Below are 26,390 nucleotides of genomic sequence, written 5' to 3' on the forward strand. Positions count from 1 at the left end.
CTGTGCTTCATTTTGTCCCTCCAGGGCTGGGACTCCACACCTGCCCAACTCCACCATTCCTAGAGGCCGTTCTTTATCTTCTTCTTTTCCCATTTTTCATTCGATGGAGCACCCAGATGGATGGGGGAAACAGTGTCACACACTATAGAGCTCAGCTAAGATAATGTACAAGGACCCAGGTTTAAGCCTCCGGTCCTCACCCGGGGGGAAAGGAGGCTTCACAGAGCAGTTAAGCAGAGCAGCAGGTGTCTCTCCCTTTCTATAATCTCTCTTTCCACTTTCAGTTTCTCTCTCTATTCAAAATAAAGAGAGGAGATGATCGCATGCAGCACTGCTCACCTGCTCCTGAGTTCTTACCCCTTCAAGAGGAACCAGGGACTTGAACCCAGGTCCTCTACTATGGTATCATGTGCTCTCTACCAGATGAGCTAGCACCTGAGCCATGGCTTTTGCCCTGAGCCCTCTCATCACACAAGCCAGGGGTAGTGAAGTGTGGATGTAGACACACACATACGCACACACAGAGCCCAAACCTTTTGATTCCTACTGAGTTAGCTTCTGATGTTGGAGTCCTACAGGCCTTACCTATGAACATGACACAGCATAGCCAGGACTGAACACGTTAGGGAAATAACTGAACAGTCTGGGGCCTGGGATTCAGCATCCAAGATACACACAGATGCACTTGCATTTTCCCAGCAGCTGTTAGAAGTTCTCTTCCTTCAGAATGAACTGCATATTAGAATTTAAACATACTTCTGAAGGAAGCTCAGAGTTACTATTATTGAGGTGAGGGAGCAGAGATTAGTGCAGAGCACAGCGTTCTTAGCACATCAGTGTGCAGAGATGAAGCCTGGCTGCAGGTGGGCACCATCTGAGGAGTTTTTAGACGCCAGAGATTCTGTTCTGTCACAGGATGGACTTCCTCTGGGGGGCCGAGCTCAGTGCTGAATAGCTCCAGGTGAAACTCCCTGTGCTTCACATTTATTTGGAGGGACAGCCTCGGGGCTTCAGGGACATTGACATCAACTTAGAGAAGTAGGGTCAGTTAGTCCTGTGAGTGCCCACACACATCTGGTTTGATAAGAGCATGTTCAGTGAATATGAAGATAAGATTAAGACAGAGCATTGCCTGTGGTGGTGGCCAGGCTGGTGAGGAAGCCGAGATGTGGAGATCGGCACCACAGTAACAGTGTGTGGATTGTTGTTCTGGGGACCCTTCTGAGCAGCTCATGTTCTTTGGAAGCACATGTCAGGCTGTTCTGTAACTTAGAGTCTTTCCATTTTTCCTTTAAAAACAGAACCTGATGTGACTGACTTGAACCATGTCTAAATGAAGGAGTGGGGCTTGTCTCACTGACACTGTGGACATAAACATGTTCATGTCTGGGTCCAGGACGTAACACCAATTTTAGCTAAAAATATCAGTGAGAAGTGTAATTTTCCCCCTCAATTTTATATCGTTCCTGCAGTTATTCACAGTGGCATTTTAGATGAATTCAAAGTGTGTTTACATTTTGGTGACTGGAGATAGCTCATCTCTTAGAGTGCATGCCTCCCATGTTTGAATCCCTGCATTTGAGCATCAGCACCATACATGGCCTCAGTCTCGTCATGGGTGGTGACAGGTGCTGTGATGATTCTGTCTCTCTTTCTCCAACTGCTCTCTCTCTCTCTCTCTCTAAAAAATTATTTTAAATATTATACAGTTGGGCATTAGGGCCATTCAGTGGCACTGTGCAGATGGCAGGGCCAGGATTATTCCCTGCAGTGATTAAAATAAATCAAGAGCCAGGGAGAGAGCATAATGGCTATGCAAATGACATTTATGTCAGAAGCTTCAGGGTCCCAGGTTAAAACCCTGCTACCACCATAAGCCAGATCTGAGCAGAGCTCTGAAAAAAAAAAGAAATTAAATTCAAATAAGTCTCCTTTCAAATGAGCTCTTCCAAGGAGCCTTCCTTGTTTGTCCTCTCCACAGTGTCAGTCAGGTTTCATCTTTCACCTTTACTCCCTCACTTCCCTCTTTGTTTTTTTCTGGGTAATATTTCCAGGAGTCTAGAATCACATTGTGATTGGTAGTCTCTTCTGTTGAATTTCTGTCTTCCCCATTCAAAAGTTGGTTGCATGAGAATTGGGCCTTTTTTCTTTTCTTTTCTTTTCTTTTCTTTTTTTTTTTTAGTTCTTACTATAGGACACTATTTCATTTCCTCAGGAAAATAACTTAAATATGTAGGCCAATCTGTAGATGCAGATAAGAATTCATTAGTAGCCACTTGTGATGGACGGTCATTAGCACCTAGGGTTCCGGGACCTGGACAGTGTTGGAAACTTCCCCTGGAAGCTGCATGGACATGTCTGAAACATATAGTCTTGCAAACCAAGGTCTCATCCAAAACTGTGAATGATGCCTGGCAGAGGCATAATGTTGAGGTGGTTGTGTGTCTAGTGGTAAATAAAAGACAGGCGTCCATCAAGCTTCCTGAACAACTAGAAAAACCACAGCCCACATTTCTCCAGTTTAGGACCTATATAGCCCCCATTTGGAAGCAACCCAAATGCCCTTTGACAGATGACTGGATAAAAAAGTTATGGGACTGGGGTCGGGCGGTGGCGCAGTGGGTTAAGCACAGGTGGCACAAAGCGCAGGAACCGGCGCAAGGATCCCAGTTTGAGCCCCCGGCTCCCCACCTGCAGGGGAGTCCCTTCACAGGTGGTGAAGCAGGTCTGCAGGTGTCTATCTTTCTCTCCCCTTCTCTGTCTTCCCCTCCTCTCTCCATTTCTCTCTGTCCTATCCAACAACGAATTGTGTCAACAAGGGCAATAATAATAACCACAACGAAGCTACAACAAGGGCAACAAAAGGGGGAAAAAATGGCCTCCAGGAGCGGTGGATTCATGGTGCAGGCACCGAGCCCAGCAATAACCCTGGAGGAGGGGAAAAAAAAGTTATGGGACATATACTCAATGAAGTATCCCCTAGGAAAGTAAAGATGATGTTGTATCCTTTGGGATAAATAGGATTATGCTTGGTGGATAAGTAAAGAGGTAAGTGACAGCTACAGAATGGTTTTTGGCACTGGGTAGAAACAACTCAGCAACATAAATCTCAGGTCTGGTCTGTGGCACTGCATACGCTTGTGTCATGTGTCATTCTATCTCTTGTCTCTCTCATCAATCAACAAATGGAGCTTTGAAGTAGGCTACCTGGTGATCTATTCCTCTCATCCTAAATAAATACTTGAAAGAAACTCTAAATAAATTTATTTATTTCATTCTTTTATGAAAAAGCTATTGAAATCTTTTTTTCAATCATGTGTTCTTTTCTGTGAAGGCCTGAAATAATTTAGAAGGCCCGAATTAAAAAGTTCATCATTTCTACTAATGTATGAGGTTTAGTAATGTAGTATATACATTAAGTGTAACAAAGTATAAATATCAGAAATTCAGCAACAGGAAAGGAACGCTCAGCATTCTCTGAATGGCATTTGTGAACCCAGAAGTGAAGAGTGCAGCCACACTTGAGCCTCAGCTCTGAGGGCAGGACCTTCCTGCCTGTGGTGTGTTGTCTCCAGGGTCAGTCAGCACACACACTGCTCAGGCCCCTCTCCCCACCCTTGCTGAGCTGCCAGATGAGGACAGAGCTGCAGAAGCTCATGGGTTGGGCTAAGAGCAGAGGGGAGAATGACAGAGTGCTTCTCTCTGTCTCTCCAAGTTTGAAAGGAGCTTCAGGATCAAGCACTCAGTGTCCCTGCTTAGCCTGTGGGTGTCTGCCTACTTGCAAAGATCCAGGAGAGCCACCAGCAGAGACAAGAAGTCACTGGTTCTAGGCTGGCCCAGGAACAGCTTCGTGGTTACTTTCTCCTAAGACCTCCATCTTGGTTTTCCATGTGGTCATGACTTTTACATTTAAAACCTTTTCATCTACTTGTCTGTAAAGCCAATGGCTCAAGCATGAAGCTTTAGTCTTTGTTATTCTCTCTCGTTCTCTTCTGAACATTAAAAGGGAAAAACAAAAGAAAACACGGGTCATCTGGCACAGTGTAATCATGCACAGGAGGCCCACAGATAAAAAAAGGAAATATGGACATCAGTATTTTGTGGAGTTGAACTTATTTCTTCCCAATTTCTTGCACTGCAGGTCTGTGCAGCAAAAACAAGAGTGGCATTCCTGTCTGGAGAGGGTGGAGAGGAAGAGAGTCAGACACCTATAGCACCGCGTCATAGCCCATGAAGCTTCTCCAGAGCAGGTGGAAGCAGGGAAAGGAACCCAGGTCCTTGCTCTTGATAACATTTGTACTCTAATGGGTATACCACCTGCATGCTGTGCAGTTGGTTTACTAGGGAAACTATAGATATTTATGTTTATGGGAAACTGTAAAGGCATAGGAAGCAAAAGGAATTCTTAGTGGCTCTACAGCCTAAATATAGAAATAATGTTGCTTATTAAATTCCATAATGTTGATCAGGCTCTTCCTGATGTCAGTCATCATACTCCTTGTAAGGAAGTGAGTTTGAGGGCCAGGTGGCCATGTCCTGAAAAAGCACACACATTACAGTGCACAAGCACACAGGTTCAAGCCCCTGTTGAAGCTTCTGGAATAGTGAAGCAGGCCTGCAAATGTCTCTGGCTCTCTCCTTCTCTGTATCCCCTCCTCTCTCAATTTATCTCTGTCTCTATCCAATGATACATATTTTTTTTAAAAAAGGGAGTGATGTTTACTAACTGGAAATTCCTACAAGAATCAAAGAAATTTTCTAAAAGCAGGGGAGAGGCCCAAAGCCCTGTGTTCAAGGGAGATAGCATATGGCTCAGGGTGAGAGTTTCTACACGTAGTTTAGGGAGATATGAATGTGAACCCATCAGATGACTACAGTCTTGCAAAACATCATTCCTGGGGGCCAAGAGGTAGCACAGCAGGTTAAGCGCACATGGTAAGAAGTGCAAGGACCAGGTTAAGGATCCAGGTTCTAGTTGCAGGCTCCCCACCTGCAGGGGCCACGCTTCACAGGCAGTGAAGCAGGTCTGCAGGTGTCTGTCTTTCTTTCTCTCCCCCTCTGTCTTCCCCTCCTCTCTCGATTTCTCTATGTCCTATCCAACAACAGCAACTATAACAACTACAACAATGGGAAAATGGCCTCTAGGAACAATGGATTCATAGTGCAGGCACCAAGCCCCAGCAACAGCCCTTGGGGGAAAAATAAAAAGTTCCTCAGCATAAACAAATAACAGTTTCCCTCAGTTAATTGTCATCCTTACAAATGGTGTTTTCACAGGTCCCTGTCCCTTATGATTTACTGAGGTAACCTAGAAAAAAATGGTAAATGTAAAAGGATCATTCAGAATCCCCTCAGGTACTGTATCTGGACTCACCATTTCATGGTCTTTTCCCACCCTTAAGGAACCCTTCCATCTGGAGCAGATGACTTCAGAGACCCCAGGGCAGCAGGTCTGCAAGGCCAGGCAGTAGAGAAGGAGCCAGCAGGGGAGAGGTGAGCCCCAGCCTTCCCAAAGTGCCTCCTCTGGGATGTCTCCATTTCTGAAGCAGGATCATGACACAGGACCATTCGCATGTGGGGGGTGCGGGGGTTCAGGGAAGGTTACAGGCAGGGACCCAATTCTCATCCCAAGTCATTTCTAGAAAGGTATTTTATTTTGGGAATTGCTCTAGGTCAGTGTGGCCAACCCTTTTTCTGCCAGGGGTGACATGGATATTTAAGAGATAATTTACAGGCCCTACAATTATCAGCTTGAACATGAGCATTGGATGCTATGTGCTGACTTTGATTCCCAGATGAAATGACTCCCTGGGTCTCGTGTTGTCCACAGGCTAGAGGTGGCTTTTATTCCAGATGCCCAGATCCTGTCCTCCATGGGCTGCTCTGTAGGTGCATTTTTCTGTCATTAGAGCAGGACCTTTAGGGCCTGGGAAGACACCTTCCCCACCCCAGTGTGTGTCCAGTATCCTGGCCACCCTGGGAGCAGATGCACTGCCAGGCCTGTCAATCCATACTTGTAGTGGGGAACTCCCATGCACAGAGAGTATTGGGGGGGGTGAAATGGACTGAGCACAGCCTGGGATGAAGTGGCCTTGACTCAGCTAGAATGTGGCTCTGACCTCACTCCACTGACTTACTTCTCACATATTGACTGGATGTTGATTGTCAGGACTATTTGTTTTTAATTCAACAGCTTCATATTCCCCCATGATTCCATGTTATGCTTCTAATATTCCTACTACAGAAAAAAAAAAAAAAGATTTGATAAGCTTTTGCATCAGTGGAAGGGCAAAAGGCTCTCTTAGATAAAGCACTACCTTGCTTTAGTATGACAAAGCCTCAAGCCTAGACCCTCCATGTTGAAAAAAGCTTTGGCACCATCTCTCTCTCTGTCTCTCTGTCTGTCTATTTGTCTGTCTCTTCGCCCCTCTGTTTTTCTGTCTCTATCTTGAGAAAAAAGATCTTACACCAAGAATGAAAATCGTATAACATACCTTTTATTAAGATGACTCTTACTTTATTAACATATAGTTCAGCTTTTTGTTCTTGTTGTTGTCAATAACATTCTTACTTCACTGAAACCTGAGGAAACTGTACTTGAATCTTGCCTTAACAGATGATGAAGGATGAAGTTGCATTAAATTAACTTGTTTAATCATCTCCATTTGCCCTGCCCCCGCAAAAATAAAATAGACCATCTATTGTCATCAGTCACAGAAAATCAGAGTCTACACCAGGGCATGTCTATCTGTAATTAACAATACAGCTGAGCCTGACAGTCCTTCTCGGGATGAGACTCCTTTTCTGACTGTCTGTGTTCTGGAGTCACTATTGTAAGATTGCACAAAGGCTCTGTTCCATCAAGGAATAGAGCGTTCTTGCCGAAAGCCTTTGTAAGGGACTATATTTGGGTTCCATTTTAGAAGTCTTGGGTCTCAGGTAGGAAAACCAGGATGTGTGTATCAACTCATCTATAAACAAATATTCCCATGATGATGTAGGAGAATCCCCTGATGTATTAAATAGGAGTTTGCTGTCCCCTCCTGTCTGTCCTACTGAGCCTCAGTAGGAAGTGGACCTGCCCCAGGCCCCATATTTAGCTGTCCTCCATTCTCTCCAAGCCTCTACTGAGCAGACAGGAACCTCCTCCTCTGCTCCTCCCAGAGCTCAGTGTCTTGTTCACAGGTGTCCTTGCTGATGGGCGAGTCCCCTGGTTGGGATTCCATGGCATTACCAGGAACTCCCAGGCCCTGGGAACCCTGTTGGATGAGCAGAACTTCTCCCCTTGTATCAGCAAGAAGCCACCTGACAGCAATCCCTGTTCATGCAGATGCGCATGGCCCTGGTGATACTGCAGTGCCCGTCCATGCTGGCCCTGGGTGCAGCTCAGTGTCCCCCATCCGTGCGGGTCTGTAGTAGCCTGGGTGCCGCAGTGCACCACAGTACAGCGGGATGGCCCTGCATCGCCCCAGTTACATCTTCATTGCGGTGACTGGCCTCATAATATGTGTCAGTATCCCCTAGAGATGCCCGCTAGCCATATGCTGCTGGGCATTTCAGTGTATCTTTTCCCATTTTTTTTTTTATATTTTCCCTTTGGTTGCCCTTTTTTATTGTTGTTGTAGTTATTAGTATTGATGTCGTCATTGTTACACAGGACAGAGAGAAATAGAGGAGGGGAACAAACGGGGAAAGACACCTGGAGATCTGCTTCACCGCCTGTGAAGCGACTCCCCTACAGGCAGGGAGCTGGGGGCTCGAACTGGGATCCTTCAGCAGGTCCTTGCATTTTGCGCCACATTGGTATAGATTGCGCTGCATCCTGCATGAATAAAGAGATACTGCATACAGCTCAACCATGAGTCCCTTGTCATCTGTTACAAATCCACTGCTCCTGGAAGCTGTATTTCACATTTCATTGCCCTTGTTGTTGTTGTTGTTGTTGTTGTTATAGCTGTTGTTGTTGGATTAGACAAGAGAATCTTAAAGAGGACAGGAAGCAGAAAGGGGGAGAGAAAGACACCTGCAGACCTGCTTCACTGTTTGTGAAGTGACCTCCCACATACTCAGGTTGTTGTTTTCGAAGGGCTGGCTTCACGGGCGGGTAACAGATGACAAGGGACTCATGGTTGAGCTGTATGCAGTATCTCTTTATTCATGCAGGATGCAGCGCAATCTATACCAAGCTAAGCTAAACTAACACAACTACCAACTCACAACTCACTAAAACGAACAATGTTGTCTTTATATACTTTCCAAGTAGGGTGTAAACAAGATGTGACATACAGAGGGTGGAGAGAAAAGTGACTGGTGAAAATCAGGGTATGACAAGGAGAGGGGGCGGAGCAGGCAAGAATTCTACCACTGAACCACCAATGCCCTGGAGGGAGGTTGGTGCATGTTAACAGAGGTTATGTAAATAGAATACAGTGTTATGTAAATAGAATGCAGTGTTAAGCAGGGGGTATTTAAACCAAATGAAACAGAAAAGATTTTTAGAAGTAGAATTAGAAACATACCAACAACAGGTGTGGTTCTGGGGCCTCAAACTGGGATCTTTATGCCAGTCCTTGTGCTTTGAGCCATATGTGTTTTACCTACTGTGTACCACCAGCCCCCAGTATTTGCCTTTAATGACTTTGGTGTACCTTACTAATAATGAGACTATTTCTCATATAGACTCAGATTAATAATTTGATCAGTTTTTTCAGAAATGCATTTCTTTAGATCATGCTCAGAGCTATATTTATCTTTTAAAATATTTTTTTATGAGATGCCTGATTTTATATATATGGAGACAGAGGCAAAGGCAAGGATAGAGAAACAGAGAGACGGCATACCCAGCACCCATCTGGCTGGAATGATTCCCTAAACTCTCTCCCCTCTCTCCAACCAAGGAGATGTCCTCATCCCTACTCCCTGCCTGTCCTGGGACCCTCTGCCTAGTAATTACCACCTCAGTTTTTTGCCTAGTTAACATGAATTCTAGATCATTTGAGACATGGTCTCTACTCTTGAAAGTTGCTCACACTTTCAAGGCATTTACTCCTCGCCCCTACAATAAGGAGCACTTTGACTGCTATGTGGATACAATATATTTCCTTGCAAGAAAATATTTTAAACTATGATCCATATTTAAACTTGATTTGCAAAGAGCTGAATTTGCTAGAATATATATCTCTCATTTACAAGGAAACAGTCACACTGCAAGAAGAAATACAAGTGTTGACATTAGTCTTTTAAACATATATTGTTCTTATGCATTCAGTTAAAGAGTTACTGAAATCAGCAATGTTTACTCTCCAACCATAGTGAAGTCTGTGGAGCTAAAAGAATTTATATTTTTAGTTGATTCATTCTTTGTGAACCTTAGGGAAGCTAAAAACAAGTTTTCTTCAAGTAGATCTTGTGAAAGGTGGGTTGTAACTCCAGTTTTTTTTTTTTTTTAATTCAAGGTTCCTGCACAGCATTAGATGTGTCTGACTTCTAAGGAAAATGAGACTCCAGACACATTGATGGGTAAGTGTCAAGATATTCTAAGTTAGGATGGTTAGATTTAAAATAGCAGTTCAAAACTCTCTCAATAGCTGCTGTTTAGTATTAAGCTTTATTGTCTTCACACATTTCATCCATCCTGACCAGCCCTTACTGTGGCACAAAAGTCAAACCTGACTTCCTAAAAGTTTTCTTTAATACACTGAAGAATATACCAATTTGTAAATCTTGGGAACAATATAGTTGTTGGGTCTTTCTATTCATTTTGTCATCACAGTGTAATTTGTTTTAGGTAAAATGCTTTATTAAAATAATGAAAATAGAAAACAGGCATTGTACAATGTAAAGGCATCAATACCCCTGTCCCAAATTCACCTGTTCCCAGTGTCTTTTTCATCCCCTTTCCACATTTTCGGCTACATGTTCTCAGGAAAAAACAAAACAAAAAAAAAAAACCTCAGACCTGCACCTCTGCACCTCTAGCCATGCTTGATGGTTGCTAGCCAGAGAGGTGAAGTCTTCTCTCTATTTTTTTTCACCAAGAAGTGCTGTCTTGAAAAAATGTTTTGAGAGAGAGGCTGGGTGGTGGCACACCCATTAGAGAGCACATGTTACAATGCTAAAGGACTCAGGTTCAAGCCCCTGTTCCCCACCTACAGGGGGAAAGCTTCATGAGTGGTGAAGCTGTGCTGCAGGTGTCTTCCTGCATATCACCCCTTTCCCTCTCAATTTTGGCTGTCTTTATCCCATCAATAAATAAATAAAGATAGTAAAAATTTAAAAAACATATATGTTGAGGGGGCTGGCGCTGTACCCTGTTAAGCACACATAGTAGTCAGCACAAGGACCTATGCAAGAATCAAGGTTTATCCCACTCCCCACCTCAGGGGGGTTGCTTCACAATAGTGGAAGCTGGTCTGCAGTTGTGTCCATCTTTCTCCCTCTCTCTCCACTCTCAATTTCTGTATTATCCAATAAAATTAAAAAATAGGCCGCCAGAAAATGTGGATTCTTATTAAGCCCAAGGAATAAATAACCCTGGAGGCAAAAAAAAAAAACAGGAAAAGAAAAAAAATGTTAATTGATTTATTCATTTACTTCACTAATCATGTCTTTCTTTCTTGATGTTTAAAGAAATACAGATTACACTCTCTATTCCTCACAGCTTTTTATTTTCAGTATGAGATTCCGCTAGTCTATTTATTTATTTATTCCTTTTGGTTGCCCTTGCTAGTATATTTCTTTACAAAAAAGGCCCTTGTATTTCTGAGACTCCTTTCAAATGAGGTCACACCTCTGAGTCTACACAGAAGTATTTCTTGAACCCCGGTTCCATGGCAAATTGTCCTCAGCATTTGAACATAGCGAGAGGCTAGTGTCCAGGCTCAGGTGTTCATGTGCTGAACACCTACACTTGGTGTTTCTCAGACTGAGTTCCCAGCCCTCTTAGTGATGTGCATTTACAGTCCAAGTTAAATTCTCAAGAAGATCAGAGTTGAAAGATACTTTCCTCTCTATACCTCAGAAATGAGCTCCATTTCCCAGACTGCAAGCTAGAGCAATGTCAGAGGACTGTGAGCTGCTTAGTGCAGCATCCTCAGTGCCCATCTGCCAGGAGCCATTTCTCTGCTTAATAGATGATAAGCTTTGAGACAATGGAATCCCTGGAGACAAGTGTTAATTCCCCCATGGGCAGGCCATTTTCCCTCAGGTAAACCATTTATCAGTAATCAAGTGAGTCAACACACAGTTTGGTTTCTGCCATTTGTTGCAAGGAACATTCTGCTTTGAAGTTTGCTCCCCCTCCCCCTCCTCCAGCATTCCCTCTCCTTCCCTAAAGCCTTATAATGCCTGTGAACACAATCAAATTTTGCAGCTTGATCAGAAACCTGTCTTGCTTCGTTGTTCGTGTCTTGTGTCCCTTTCATTGCAGGTTTTTTTAGGTTCCTAGCCCCTGTTCACCGCCCTGCTGGTCGGGGCACCCATCCAGAATGATGTTCTGCAACTTTCTTTCCTTCTCCTCCTCCTCCTTTCTCTACTCTCTCTCTTTCTCTCTTTAAGAAATGAACCGTCCCACCTACAAAGGAGTCACTTCACAGGTAGTGAAGCAGGTCTGCAGGTGTCTGTCCTTCTCTCCCCCTCTCTGTCTTCCCCTCCTCTCTCCATTTCTCTATCCTATCCAACAATGACAACATCAACAATAATAACTACTACAACAATAAAAACAACAAGGGCAAGAAAAGGAAATAAATAAATAAATAATTTAAAATGTCTTTAAGAAAACATTTTAGGAAAAAAAAAAGAAAAAGAAATGTACCACATTTTTAAAACTCAAATCCACACCACAGCAAACTGTCTTTCTCTAATTTGGGAAGGGCAAGGGAAAGCAATCCTGAGCATGAAGTACTAGCCACTGTTTTTATGCACAGTTACTCCCTGTGTCAGCTCTGGCTTTGTACTTGGCTTCTGGGTTTTCAGTCCCCTGTGTTCTCTCTTTGGTGACTTCATGGGCTGGGAGGAGCAGTGGGATGGGAGCATAGAGCAAGGTGCCTGCTGTTCTTTTGTAGCCCTGACAAGGAGAAGGACACTCTAGGACTGGCACAGAGCTCCCACAGCAAAGTTCATTTTATTGTGTAGGTAGCCCCAGGTTCACACCCTAGGTGCACATCAGATCAGCTCAAACAGCACAGAGGGGAGACTCCATGATCAGTGGAGGCTTGCAGTGAGCCTGGATCTCTTATCTCAAAACCTCTGTCTCTCTCTCTCTTTCTCTGCCTCCAGGGCTATTGCTGGGGCTCTGTGCTCTGCACTATGAATCCACTGCTCCTAGAGGCTATTTTCCTCTTTTGTTGCTCTTGTTCTTTATTGTTATTATAATAGTTTTTGTTATTACTATCATTGTTGTTAGACAGGACAGAGAGAAATCTAGTGAGGAGAGGAAGAGAGAGAGGGCAGAGAAAGACATACACCTTCAGACCCGCTTCTCCACGTATGGGCCAGGGGCTCGAACCGGGATCCTTAGGCCAGTCCTAGAGCTTCACACCATGTGCACTTAACCTGCTGCACTAGCGCCCGGCCACCTTGTCTCTTTTTAAAGGATTCAAAAGAAAAGATCTTCTGGAATAGTGGGTCACAAGACATAGCAGTTAAGTAAATAATAAAAGAAAAGAAACATTTAAAGTCTCTTAGACTGACCTCATGTGTCAGTATAGTGAGCAGAGCAATTCCACACAATGCATTGCAGTTATTTAATCACAGCAGCCATCAGTGTTCCTACCTTCATTTGTTTGACTTCATAACAGATCTCTGTAAAGGAACAGTTTAGAAGGGCAATGTAAGTTTACAGGCAGTGGCATATCTGGTAGAGCGCACAGATTACAGTGCACAAGCATCCAGGTTCAAGTCCCTAGCCCCCACCTGCAACAGGGAACCTTGATGGACAGTGAAACAGAACTACAGGCTCCAGTCTATCTCTCTACCCCCCTATCTCTCCTCTCAATATCTCTTATCTTTATTCACAAGAAATAATAAATCAAATCTTTTCTAAAGAAGGACACATTTAGTGTCAGAACTGACAATAATCTGCCATAGATATAAAGCTCTCAATGGTATTGGGCATGGATGAGCAGGAGTGTTCTCAGGCACGATCCTATCAGAAGTTACTAATGGGCCCAGGAGAAGAGCCCTCTTACTGCACAGTCACCTGCTTTTCCTGTGCCAGATCCAGGTTCAAGCTTAATCCTCATCACATCATGGAAATAATTGTCAGTGTTGTGTTGCTGCTTTTCTCTCTCTCCCTCTCCCTCTCCCTATCTTTATCTTTCTCCCTCTCTCTCTCTGCTATCCTGTAACTCAGTGGAGCTGGTTACTGGCACCATGAATTCACTGGTCTTGTCAGTCATTTTCCTTTTTTTTTTTTGTCTATTTTATTGAATAAAGATATATTGGAGGGGAAAAAAGAGAATAGAGAATGATAGACACCTGCAGCGTGTTTCATCTCTAAGCATGTTGGGAACTTGGACTCAAACCCAGATCCTTGCACATGGTCATGTGTGCACTCAGCCTGGTGCCCCACCTCCCAGCCTCTTGTTGTTATTTTTGATCTATCTCCCTCCTCTACTGGAAGAAAGACAAACCCAGTGCAATGTCACCCCAGATATCACGTAATATAAAGTTCCTATTGCACCCTGTACCAAGGGATGTCTGCATTCTAAGCAAGGGAACCTGGGAAGCCTGCTCCCATGGACTCAGCAATTTCTATGCCTGGGCACCTGCTTTCTGTAGGGTTTCCCTGGCTGAGTGCAGTGATCCTCCCACAGACACAGTGGCTCCATCCTGAGGCCCAGTGGGAGGACCTAAGGCACCATGTGGGCACTAGCTTAAGGTGAGTTGGCCTGATTGGTACCATTCTTCAGCCTGAGTCTGCATGTTGACTGTTCTCGCTGTAGGGCATCAACAAGACTGTGGATAGGAAATGAGTGAGCTGCCAACTATTGAGCTGCTGAGCCGGAGACCACAAGACTCCACTTCTGTCCCCATCATCGCAGAGCCCTGCCATCTGGAGCAGACCTCTGAGGAGAACTCAGGTCAGTGTGTCCTCAGGCCCAGACACTGAGTAGGAACCAGCAGGGAGCACTGGTGAACCCCAGCCATTCTGCAAGTGTCCCCTCTGGGCCCATGACTGCCATCCTGATGTGGCTCCTGACATTGAAAGCCACCTGTAGGGGTGAGGGGGTGGTACAGGCAGGGACCAAGACCCACCCACAGTCCAACTTGGGGACACTTCCTGTTGTGAAATCAGACCCAGCTCACTGCTAGGGAGGGTGTTTATTTTTCAGTGGCTGTAGGTAGATAGTGGCTCCTCCTCTTTGTCTCTGGAGCCTCTCTCACACAGGACTCTGTCTCTGTGCACTGTGTCTCTTACCAGACCAGAGTGCAAGAAAGTGAAATGTATACATATCATAAATCCTCGCATTTCCCCTTGTAAAGGGCCCAGGGATTTGTACTCAGTCTTCATGCTGGGGAACATGTACTCTCTGTTATCCCAGATTCACCCTGGTCCCTTTTGGAATTTCTGAAAGCAGCAAGGTGTTCATCACCTCCTGTTCGTGAAAGGCTCAGGCTGTAGCTAGAGGACCGACAAGTCCAGGCTCCCACAGTGGATTAAGTTCAGACATCACAGAATATTAAGGGAGCCATTGTGTTAAAACCTTGGCTGTTCAACTTCAGTTGAGAAGTCACCATAAACAACCTGTCTGCATTGCCTGTCCTGACCAGTCTGAACACTTGCTAGAGTCTGCTGGTGACTGGTAACTTTGCAATAGTTACTCAACTCACACAAGGTAGCAAAGGGTATTGATGAGGTGCTTTCTGGTCATAAATACATGTGGCAGTATACAAATATATATATAGAGAGAGAGAGAGAGGAAGAGAAAGAGGGAGAGGGAGAGAGACATGAAGGAGGGAAGAGAAGGAAAGTATAAAAAAACAAAAGAAATGAGAACTAAGGAACAATCTGGCCCATTTGATGTCAAAGAGAGGAATCTGACTGATCCCCACTAAAGAGAGACCAGGTGGTAGTGCTGGCCTTGTGATTGCAGACAGATAGACACTGTGTCACACAGGGACTGTGGGCCCTTTCCCACATTGGAAGCCCAGAGCGGGCCAGTCAGAGTCAATGTTACATTAGAAGCATTTGAATGAAATGTTGGTGTCAGGTAAGTTGAGACAGCAATGCCTTCTAGCTGTGGGAAATACACATACACAGACACACACACACACACACGCGCGCGCACGAGCACGCGCCCATCTTAGGCACACACAGAAAGGAAATAAGCAGAGGAATTAAAAAACTGCCATGCAAAAGGAGACAAATAGGTCTCCAAAGTGATGAGTGCACAGGTGGGTCCAAATCCGGGAGCAACCCCGAAGGTTAACAGAGGGGAGTGTTTTAAATGCTTGTGGTCCATATATACAAGGGAAGTCTACTCACCCATTGAAGATGGAGAAGTCATCCTCTTGCGTCCTGCTGTATGGAACTTCAGGTGGCCATGTTTAGTACCATTTGTTGGAAGGAGAAAGATGAGTATTTGGCAATCTCACTTATAGATGGAACTTAAGAAATAAGGAAGAGTTTCAAGGCCCTGGCTCCCCACCTGCAGGGGAGTCTCTTCACAGTCAGTGAAGCAATTCTGCCAGTGTCTATCTTTCTCTCCCCCTCTCTGTCTTCCCCTCCTCTCTCCATTTCTCTCTGTTGTATCCCACAACAACATCAACATTAACTACAACAATAAAACAAAAAGGGCAACAAAAGGGAATAAACCAATAATTATATTTTTTAAATGCCCTTTCCCTTCATTTAAAAAAAAATTAGCAAGAAAAAAGCCAGATACATGGCAGAATTTAGACTGGGCTTGGCCTGTTGCAACAAGACCAGGCCTTGTGCTGTAACAGGAAGAGGAAGAGTGGGTGCTGGAGATACCCACTCTGCCCAAGGGTGGCAGAAAGGCTAAGATGGCTGTGGAGTCAGTGTGCAGGTGACTGTCAGAGACGGGGAGAAATTGTGCCCACTTGATAACTACTATTTTTAAATCATTCTTTCTCAAGTAGAAAAAAAAAAAACTGAAAGGAATTTTGAAGATTAACAATAGGCTGTTTTGAGTTGAGGTAGATTAATAAACCAGTGTTTCAGAAATTGATATCTTCCCTTTTTCAAAATGTGTTGCAACACCTTGTCTTCCACCAGAGTCCACTGAACTCCCTGCACCCCATCTGCAGACTCTGGGGACTAAGCACTAAACTCTAGTTTTCCACACAAAGAACTTCTACTGTCCTTAATTTAAACTAGATTTTATGGACAGATGTTACTTTCCTAATTCAGGTGGCTCACTTATGTATTGTTAGGATTAAACTGAAGTTATGTAGAATACAGTTTTTAGATCAGTATATAGTGCATAGTAATAGCCTCTCAGTCATTTATTTTTATTTCCCTAAATGTATTGTTCTTAATTTTACAAATACCTCATGTGTTTTAGATTTTGCCCATTTGGCTTTGGCTGGAATTCAATTACTCTGCCGGTCCTTGTCTCATCATCTAGTGGGTAACAACCTTTTCCAAAATGGGCCAGGGAGTGAGTTACTGTTGTTTCCTTTCTCTTAAAGTTAATAATACCGGGTGGGGGAGAGAGCATAATGGTTATGCAAACAGAATCTCATGCCTGAGGCTCCTAAGTCCCAGGTTCAATCCCCCATGCCACCATAAGCCAGAACTGAGCAGTGCTCTGGTGTTTCTCTGTGTGTGTGTGTGTGTCTCTCTCTCTGCATTGCTCTCAAAAAATAAATAAAATTAATTTAAAAAAAAAGATTAGAATACCATTCCAGGCACACATGAGAAAACTCCATTTATTCTGGACTATGAATGCCCTAACACAGTAAGGATTAATACTCTTCTGAAATCGCTTCTAGAAAGGTTTTGCAGTACATCTGGTGTCTCTGCTAGAATTATTTTATCTCCAAGAATTTAAAGTATTAACTTAGTGCTATTAGTCATAGGAAATATTCAAAGGCTGTAGCAATACAAAAACCATCCTTGATTAGGTAGCATCATGAATGAATCTCAGCTTGTAAGGAAGTGTGTATCTGTATATATACACATACACATAGTTGTATGAGAAGTTTTTGCTAAGGAACTAAGTGTTCTAAGAAACATTTAAGATTGTTTTATGTACTGCATAATCCTGAAGTGTGAGGGCTTTATTTACATTTATGGTTTTTCATTCCATCAGTGGATGTCCCTCTCTAGTTAAGTGGAATTGTACTGCATTTATACTTCAAGCATTATTAACCTTGTGGATCTAGGACCTCCTGTATGCTTGATTTCACCACTTCTAGGCTGCTTTTTTCATTCAGACAGAGGGACAAGAGAGGTGAAGAGAGACAGATGGTGTACTGACTACATTCAAACTTCTCCTGGTCCATTCTCTTCCCATGTAGGGCCAGGGCCCAATTCTGGGCAGCCTGCTCTACTTGGTGAACTATGTGTGTTAAAGGGTTCATTTTCCACATTATTTTAAACTGTTTTTCACAGGTAGCATTTGCAAAACAGTGTCTTGGAATGAGGATAGGTTGACTTTAGATGCCAGTTATAGGCATAGCTGCTCTTTACAAATTAGTGAAAATTCAGTTTTCTACATCATGGATATTACTTTTCTTTATTATAAATTCCCTTTTCTTTATTATTCCTCACTCCTTCTCTCTGTCTCTCTGTATTATTTGTTTGTTTGTTTGTTTTACCAGAGCACTGCTCAACTCTGGCTCATTTTATGATGGTATGAGCTGCTGAGCCTGGGACTTTGGAGTGTCAGGTGTGAGAGTATTTTTGCAGAACCAATGTGCTCTCTACACCTGCTGGAACAGTGACTTCTTTGTGTCAAATTCTTCTCAAGAGAACATACCAGAGCATCATTCTGGCACATTCAGTGCTGGAACCAAATTCAGGATCCTCTGCTTGCAGGTCCTGCTTTCTGACTTCTGAGCTCCCACCTGGGTCACAGTAATTCTGCTTTTAAAAACAACCAGAGCACCTCTGAGCTTTGCTTGTGGTCATGCCAGAGGTTCCACTGGGACTCCAGAGCCTCAGGCATGAAAACCTTTTGTATAACCACTATGATGCCTCCCAGTCGCTGCAGTTGTGTTTGCAAAATGGACTTGTAGCACCAAGGTTTGGTGCAGGGACCTGAAGGAGCAAGGAGCAGCCCTGAGTGCTGCCATGTAGCTGTTGTGAGCTGAAGCTGGGTTTGGAGGTTAGTTTACCATGTCAGGAAAGCTTCATGGAACTCATTGAGACACCTGTGCTTTTCCTCCCTTTATTATGCTTTCATCAAAGTCTAAGTGTCCTTTAAAGGAGGCTTGGTACTCTTCTCTTTTCAGACCCACTAGAATTCCTTTCGTCATGGTACTCTCAGCATCATGACTGCCATTGGTTTGAAGCTCATCAGTAACTCTTTAGAATCACTGCTGCTTGAATGTTGCTAACATTATGCTTGTTTACACTTGAATTGTGGCTTCTGGTGGGCAGAAGATGTGTGCTTTCTTTCCTCTCTCAGAGGAAAAAGTCGTGTCTGATACTACGCAGTTGTAAAATCACTAGTAGCCACAAACAACTTTTCATGCTTCTCTTTTCTGTTTTCATATTAGTATAAGTAGAGATTGTTCTGGCTCTGTGCATGTCTTTTTTCCTTCCCAAGGTATTTTCTGATTGAGTATGATATGTAGTTATTTTCTGTTGTTTTCATTTTTATAACTTACAGGTTTAAATTTTTTCTGCTTTGCAATGGCACTTAGTCTTCCTGAGTTAAAACTGCAAAAACTGTTTTAAAAAGACCAGAGGCATAAAGGAGGAAAATGATAGTTATAACTAAATATATTTTTTAACATTTGTATTAGGGATTTAGTAATGCTTTATAAGATTATAAGATGCACAGCCATGATGTGACACCAGACCTATTGCCAAAGTTCTGTACTGCTGTCCACAAGAGGAACAACCATAGTTTTCACAAAATCTTAGAAGTTAGCTTGGCTGCTGCTGTTTCTTTCACTTTTTTCCAAGTTCATTTGTTTCAGTTTTCTATATTCCTTGTCCAAAAGGACATGGTGCTATCTCTTTTTTTAAATTAGAAAATATTTTTCTATTAACTATATACCTGAAATTATTATTATTATTTATTATCACCAAGTTTATCAGTGGTGTGGTAGAATGAGTAATGGTCATTATTTTTCTGTTTTATGGGTTAGAACAGAGAGAAATTTAAGAGGTGATTGGGAAGAAAAAAAGGAAGGGGACAGGTGTAGTGGGTTAAGAGCCCATGGTAGGAAGTTCATGGACCAGTTTAGGAATCTACATTGGTGCCACCCACTCCCAACCTACAGAAGGGTCACTTTACATGGGGATGAAGCAGGTCTGCATGTGTCTGTGTTTCTCTCCCCCTCTCTGCTCCTCTCAATTTCTCTTTGTCCTGTCCAAAAACAATGACAGAAATAACAATAATATTAACTACAACAAAGATAAACAACAAGGGCAACAAAAGGAAAAAATAGCCTCCAGGAACAGTGGATTTGTAGTACAGGCACTGAGCCCCAGCAATTATCTTGGGGGGTAATTAAATAAAAAGAGAAAAAAGAGAGAGATGGACTTTTAAACGTACTTCACCACTCATTAAACATTCTTCTTGCTGGTGGGGAGCAGGGGCTTAAACCCAGGTTCCTGTGTATGGTAAGAGCAGTGTCAGCTGTGTGCACCACCAGCCATGCCCCATTCTAACATAGTTATCTAGTTGTCTGTTTTAGGTTGGTTCCATATTTTGACTTACCAACTATATAGCTATATAAGCATAGCTGTGTGTCTTGAGATTAGCATACAATTTAATATTAGAAATTAAAGTGCATATATATGTTTTTAACAGACTATTTACTTATTATTGGACAGGGCAGAGAGAAATCTAGAGGGGTGGGGGAGATGGAGAAGGCGAGAGACAGAGAGGCACCTGCAGCCCCGCTTCACTGCTCTTGAAGCTTTCCCCACCTCAGGCAGAGACCAGAGGCTTGCACCTGGGTCATTGTGCACTGTAACATATGCGCTCAACCAGGTGTGCCACTGCCTGCACCCTAAAAATATAAATATGTAATTTATATTTTTAATGAGAGAGAAAGAAAAAGAAAAAACAGAGCACTGCTCAGCTCCAGGTTATGGTGGAGCTGATAATTGAACCAGGGACTTCAGAGCCTCAGGCATGAAAGCCTGTGACATGCAGAACCATTATGCTGGCTCCCCAGCAGGGACAGTGAAAGATAAGGAAGTCAGATGAGTGACATGCCTGGAGACAATCTGAGTATTCAAGACTATGGGAAGTTCTTAAAAATTGAGAAAAGTGGGCAGTTTGTGTATCACCCAGTAGAGCACTTAAGTTGCCATGTTGGTAACTTTGGTTCCAACCCCAGTCTCCACCCGTGAGGCGGGGAGGGGGGAAAGTTTTATAAATAGTAGAACAGTTCTGCACCTCGGTTCTTCATCTTTGTCTCTACATACATTCAAAATGAATAAATAAAGTAAAGACAGCTGATTATGATGTTAGAGTCCTGTAGCTAATAAAAAATGACATAAATGATATATAAATTATATATGAATAAAATAAATAAAATTAAATGAAGACAGCTGATAATGATGATAGAGTCCTATAGCTAATGAGCAGAAGCCATAGCATTAACGACAACAATGAAACATCAAGAAGAAAATGACACATTGGCCTCTAGAGGATTTCAAATATTATGAATAGGGTACAGAAAAAGTACAGGTAGTCAATAAATACATAAAAATATTACACTTGTTCATTTACTATCTAGGAGGTGCAAAAGAAACTCTAATGTTGATTGTATTTATAAGTAGCATAAAAATGTGCGTCACTATTGAAAAATATTTAAAAAAAACTCCCATGCTCAGTGATTTGGGACTGAAATAATTGTTTCCATCTTTTTTTAAAGAAGATTTTTTAAGGTGCATTTAAAAATTTTTTATTTATTTTCCCTTTTGTTGCCTTTGTTGTGTTTATTTTTGTAGTTATTATTGTTGTTGTCCTTGTTAGATAGGTTAGAGAGAAATGGACAGAGAAGGTGAAGACAGAGAGGGGGACAGAAAGACACCTGCAGACTTGCTTCACCGCCTGTGAAGTGATTCCCCTGCAGGTGGGGAGCTGGGGTCTAGAACCCAGATCATTACGCCACTCCTTGCATTTCAGCCACATGCCCTTAACCCACTGCTCTACTACCCGTCTCCCTGTTTCTATCTTTTTTATTGCCTTTCTGAGCTTTTTAACTTTTTATTTATTTATTCTTTTGTGCCCATGTTTGGTTGTAGTTGGTATTCTTGTTGATGTTGGATAGGACAGAGAGAAATGGAGAGAAGAGGGGAAGACAGAGATGAGGAGGGAAAGATAGACATCTGCAGACCTGCTTCACCACTTGTGAATAGACTCCACTGCACGTGGGGAGCTGGGATCCTTACACTCGTCCTTCTGCTTTGTGCCACCTGTGCTTTACCCACTGTGCTACCGCCCGACTCCCGACCTTAAACTTGTATAATTTTCAGGTGTGGTAGTAGTGTACACAGGTTTTCATTTTTTAACTATGATAAAAGCATATTCTGACATTTTAGAAATTTTGTACTTTTTATTTTGGAAAATGTGCACTTGCTTGTTTAAAAATGTCACTTCTCTTTGAAAGACCATTCATTGAATGTTATATTTTCTGAAGTTCTTAGTAGACAGTGTAGCACTAAATCATCCTAAAAAGAGAAAGGGCAGTCAGGTTGAACAGTGACCTTCATTTCCCCAGGAGGCCAGTTTTGACCTGTGACCTTCAGACGTGCACATGTTGCACAGATACCAGTGTCAGCATAATGAGTGGCTATTCCATGACCATTTGTCCCCACACTTGGCATCTGTCTGGGAAGTGCTGGGCTAAGGAGTAAAAGGCTAGTAGCTGAGGTCCTATGGTAGTAGAGGTGTCACCTTGAATTTTGCAGTGAAATGTGCTGATCACAGTAATAGCCATCCAGAAATCGGAAATGCGCCATCTTTAGTCTCTGCTACTGTCTCCTCCTGGGCTGACAGCAGACTCAGCCATGTCCTTGCTCTGGCCCATGGAACATGGACAAGTGGGAAGGAGGTAGAGACCTCAGTGGCTGTCTGGCTGTGGGAACTCTTCTTCCAGCATTGAAGAAGCTCAGTGCCACCCTGTAGAGGCTTGGGGAACAGGCAACACACAGAAAGTAGATCCAGTTGAGCTGTTAGCTGCCTGCAGACACATGGGACCTCAGCTAATGTAGAGCTGCCCAGAGGAGGCCACCAAGGTTTCATGTGAGCCCTGAGCAAAGAGAGGGGTCATATAAGGCACAGAGTCAGGGATTGATATTTATTATAGCAATACAATCAACAAGAAGATACATTAAAAGATTCTATAACTACATACATACAGTGAAAGGAATAAGAGAGAGATTTCTGTGAAAAGACTCTCAAACTAGGATGTAAGAAGGCATCAGGGAAGATGACTCAAATGAAATGAGCTGGATGTGGAATGTTGACATTTTTCATATTGACCCCACTAGACAAAAAGTTTAAAAGAACTGCCTAGTCAGAGGGCTTCATGTCTTCCACCAGGAAGTTTACACAGATGCCAAGACTGAGAACTAAGTCAAAATCCTGCAAAGGATTAGGAAAATAATTGTTGTCAGTTGGATATCATAAACTGACAGGGAAAAGAAAGGGTCATTTCTTCAAAGGGAAGGCTGGCTGTAGGCATTCCAGCAGACACCCAGGTGGCCTCACTGATTGCAGACTTCCCAGGGGAGCCCCCAGCAAGGTGCTGAGAGGAGCCCTGAGCCCTTATCAGCTGAGCAGGGTGTAGACAGGGGGCTGTCTGGATCCTGCTCAGAGAGGCCTGAGATGGTCCATCAGTGAGCCTTTCTGTAGGGGGCACTCTCCTGGCTTGGAATTAGGAGGCTGTCTTCTTTTCATGCCTGAAATGAAACACAGAGAACTGTTTTAGTCAAATCAGAATCTCATATACTAGCTAACTCTTGATTCCTGAAGAAGTAAGCCAAAGAGTGAATTTCTCCAAGGAGATAAATACATGAAGGGTCTAAGTGGTGCCCACCTGGTGAGCACACATGCCACAGTGAGCAAGGACATGGGTTCTCGCCCCAGTTCCCACCTCCAAGGGGGAGGCTTCAGGAGCTGAAAAGCAGAGCTGTAGGTGTCTCTCCCCCTCTGTCTCTCCCTCCTGTCTTAATTTCTGTGTCTAGCAATTAGGTAAATTGAATTATTATGAAAAGAATTGAATATATTAAAGCCTAGTCAGCATATAGTAGAAACCTTTCCTCTCTATACAGCAAAAATCTGCAGCCTCCACCCAGACTGTGCTGCCACCAGGAGAATGAGTAAAGTCCTGCCATTGTTGGGATGGGATTCTCTTCTCCTGTTTTAATCAGCCAGAACACCTTGTGTCTCACACAGACTAGTTGCTCAAATTAATCTCACATGGCCTAGGTTCATCCAGACTCATGGTGTAGATGAGGTGTGTCCAGGAGCCTGGTCACCTTTTAACCACTGGCATCAGTCAGGAAGGAGGCACCTACATCTAGCAGGAAGGGGACCAGGATGGAGGGCCTCACTTCTCCGTGTCTTCCTTGTTAAGCTCTTTGTGGTTGCCAGTACAAAGCACGGACATGATGCAGGAGAACTGAGTGGATGATGGGGTGGCTCAGGGCATAGTTGTAGAGTGACAGCTTGTGGGTGGCCCTGTCCCCACAACCCATCAAGTATTCAATTATGAGCTCAGAGGCAGTGAGGTCCAGCAAAGGTGGCCATGAGGGGACCCCGTGCAGATAATTGAACACGGAGCTCTGCCTGATGCTTTCCACATCATGGAGGGTGGAGACAGTGTCATCCCTCTGGTCCACAGCCACCAAGATGCTCTTGTGGTGGCCTCTGTCAACAGAGATGCCCAGGGTCCTGGTAGAGTCACCCCCAGTGCAGAGACCTGTGAACATAGTAGTGGGATTAGCAATGGACAAAGGAGGGGCCCTAGGCAGCTGAGTCAGTGAGAGGATGAAGGACATAGAGAACCAAGGGGCGGAGGGTCTACTTCCTAACTGAAACCTTTGTAGAGGGACGGATGAAGAAAGCAAATCGAGTCTTTAGTGTAGGAGATGATTCCGCATATCAGCAGGAAAATCTTTGAGGATTTGAGAAAGGAGACCTGGACTCCCTACTTTTTATTGATTTGAAGGTGTGTTAACTGGCCTTGTCTTTTTTTTTTTTTTTTTTTTTGGAGAAATAAGATGTTTCTAGAAACTTGGAAGTAGAATTTATGCTAGGTCACTATTCTGATGTATATTCTGGTCCCATTTCCCCACTGAGGCTGGTTTTCAGTGTCATGAGCTTGTTTTCAGGAGGGGAGAAATTTCCAGAGAGGTGGCACTTGCAGCAAAGTGTTCAATTTCCCTCTCCTTTGCTGGTCCTGACCTGGGATCTGGGCTTGAGGAGGAACTAACCTGGGGTGTCTTCAAATAGCTGCTCCAACAGGAAGGACTCCTGGCAGCTGGAATCCAAGCCAGAGACTTCCTGTTCCTTTGACTGGTCCTCAGTTACAGGCAGTGTAGCCATTCCATTGTCATGGTGGTATTCACCATCTGTATGGAGAGAAATCCAAGCATATGTTTAGGCTGAGGTGGTTGGGATGAGCCCATCATGACCACAGGATTTAGCTAGAGTATGGCAAGGAAGCAGTGTCTTCCGGGGAGACATGCATGGCTTTCTCTGGGGCTACTGGGTCCTTGCCAATCCTGCCCCCCACTCCCTCCTTGAGATTGATTTTCAGTGTCATGAGCTTGTTTCATGAAGGAGATATGACATGGCAGGAGGCATATGCAGGAACCCAGCAGGTCCCCTCTCCCCTGCTGGTCTCCACATTCGAGGCTGCAGGAGTCATGTGCTTCTAATGGAAGCCCCTCCGTGGCTGGCATTTGGCCCACTTCGTGTTCATTCAGATGTTTGCCACCTACATGGAGAGAAACTGAATCTAGGTCCAGGATGACCATGAAGAGACTCACCTCACTGTAGAAGATGACAGAAGGGCCATCTTTGGACCATCTGTGCAAAGAAGGCTGTGTTTCTGTGTCCATGAATCTGACAAGAGACCCTGCCCTAGCATGTGCCCAAGAGAAGAGTTGACAAAGTAAAGAGGAAGATTCTCTTATACATTCCTATGCCTAGAATGCAATGAATTCCTCATCAGGAAGACCTCTATAGAGCAGCCCTGTCTGCCACAGAGAAGTAAAGAAGCAAGGGCTGTCATTAGAGCCTGTTACAGAGCAGTGAGTTGGTCAGTGTCTGCTGAATGCATGGAGGCCTATTGCCTGCACTTTTCCCTGTCAGAAGGTATTGAAGCTAAGCTGGAAACCATTTTCCCTGAGCCTTTGCAGTTAATGTCTCACTCCAGTCAGCCTCTTTGTAGATTGCCCTGACACTCACCTGCAGGTGGCTCTGTGGTTTCTTCCATCCTGGAACTCACAGACCCCTGATCAGGTTCCTCAAACTCCTGGGAGAGAAAGAAGTCAGGGTCACAATAAGCCTATGGAGTGAGCAGTGGAACAACATATTTCCCAGCAGCTCTGTTTCCCTAGAGAGAGATAGAGCCCTGTGTCCAGTAACAAAGCTACTTGACCCCTGGGAGTGACTTGGTTTTGAGTCAACACTGTAGATTTTAGTGAATCCTTGGATTTTCAGTGCATGTTTAGAAGTGTGTTGACAAGGATATGTGGATTTCTTCCTGCTTGCTTTCTAGACTCGGGATATACACACAGGTAACTCCCAGCTGATTAAATACTTTTTAATTTAAAATGTCAACTATCTAATCAAATGCTTTGAACTGCCCCCTCCACGTGAGAAGCATTGGCTGGTGTATGAAGAAGCAGGAAAATGGCATCAATGCTGCAGAGTGAAGGCCAACCCTGATATGATGCAGTTTTCAAATTATGCAAAAGAAGAAATAAAAAAAAGAGGGTTAGGCAGTTGTGCTGCTAGTTCGGCACACACCTTACCAAGTTCAGAAGCCAGGATTGGGTGCCACTGCCCTGCCAGAAAGCCTTATTGACATACTAAGCTGTTAATGAAGATGAGAAATTAAGGAGGAATTGGTTTGTGATAGATCATTAAAAATGATCCCATCCTAATGCAATAAAGAATTGTAAAAAGAGCACACAGTATCCAAGGGACATGCAGACAGAATCCATAGGTGTAGTATATCTGTAAGTGGGATCTCATGAGAATAACATAGTGGGACCT

At 43.7% G+C, this 26,390-nt stretch overlaps 1 long non-coding RNA gene across 1 annotated transcript in view; it reads left to right on the plus strand.

The window, feature by feature from the left end:
• The first annotated feature begins 5,474 nt into the window (after positions 1-5,474).
• The window catches only part of LOC132536221 (uncharacterized), a 29,902-nt gene continuing 8,986 nt past the window's right edge, over positions 5,475-26,390 (plus strand). Inside the window, exons 1-3 of the long non-coding RNA XR_009547881.1 lie at positions 5,475-5,493; positions 9,456-9,519; positions 13,944-14,081. This is a non-coding gene — a long non-coding RNA (uncharacterized LOC132536221). The remainder of the gene's footprint in view (positions 5,494-9,455; positions 9,520-13,943; positions 14,082-26,390) is intronic.

The sequence above is a fragment of the Erinaceus europaeus genome (assembly GCF_950295315.1).
Source record: "Erinaceus europaeus chromosome 6 unlocalized genomic scaffold, mEriEur2.1 SUPER_6_unloc_58, whole genome shotgun sequence".
NCBI classification, from domain to species: Eukaryota; Metazoa; Chordata; class Mammalia; order Eulipotyphla; family Erinaceidae; genus Erinaceus; species Erinaceus europaeus.